At 47.3% G+C, this 955-nt stretch overlaps 1 pseudogene; it reads right to left on the bottom strand.

Moving 5' to 3' along the window:
- Positions 1–350: 350 nt before the first annotated feature.
- On the bottom strand, positions 351–467 carry LOC126189119 (5S ribosomal RNA; annotated as a pseudogene).
- Between the last annotated feature and the right edge of the window lie 488 nt (positions 468–955).

The following is a 955-nucleotide window of genomic DNA, read 5'->3' as shown; positions in this document are numbered from 1 at the left end:
AGCACTACAACATCGTGTTGATAGCATTAATTACAATTTATATACTCTCCATCGTGTTGGGAACGTCAAGTTATTGAATGATTTTAAGGTACTTGAAATTTAGAGCACCTTTACAGCAGAGGCTGACAGTTTACTTTATCAGAAAAAAAGAAAGCACTCCGTCATCAGGCCACGAGTAACCTACCGGGACCATCCGACCGCCGAGTCATCCTTAGAGGAGGATGCGGATGGGAGGGGCGAAGAGAGAGCACACCTCTCTCCCGGTCGTTATGGTGTTATTCTTGACCGAAGCCGCTACTATTCGGTCGGGTAGCTCATTGGCGTCACGAGGCTGAGTGCACCCCGAAAACTGGCAACAGCGCATGGCCGCTGGACGGTCACCCATCCAAGTGCCGACCACGCCCGACAGCGCTTAACGTCGGTGATCTCACGGGAACCAGTGTATCCACTGCGGTAAGGCCGTTGCCACTTTAAGAGGAAGATGGTCTTTATTTTCAACGATCTCCTTTGAAACTGCTATCCAACTACTACATGTTTTTACGTACCGGTGACTAATCTTTGAATTTACAAACCCATGGCTGTTTTTACGTTTTACCATTATCATTATTACTGTTGTCATTAACACCCTATATAGAGCACCACTATTGTATGCATCGATGATTTTTCAACGTTAGTATGTATTATCTCCCCGCTTCTTGGACACAGTACATACTGCCGTTGCCCAGCAACGGTCTGCAGATCAGGGCAACGGTGGTCGCGTGGCAACCGACGCCAGACTCGTCCACGACTCCTCGCTGCCATTTCTGCAGTCATCTCTGGCGCTACAGTCGCTTAGCAACACGACGCCGCCCAGCCAACATGGAAGGTGCAGTATGGTATCCCTTTTCACATATGTATCGTACTTAAGTGTTTATATAACGTAATGTTGACGTCGTACATTTTTTCTTGTTTCATA

Source organism: Schistocerca cancellata, chromosome 5 (genome assembly GCF_023864275.1).
Source record: "Schistocerca cancellata isolate TAMUIC-IGC-003103 chromosome 5, iqSchCanc2.1, whole genome shotgun sequence".
Lineage (NCBI taxonomy): Eukaryota > Metazoa > Arthropoda > Insecta > Orthoptera > Acrididae > Schistocerca > Schistocerca cancellata.
The sequence above is the reverse complement of the archived record's forward strand: the minus strand, read 5'-3'. Positions and strand labels throughout refer to the sequence as shown.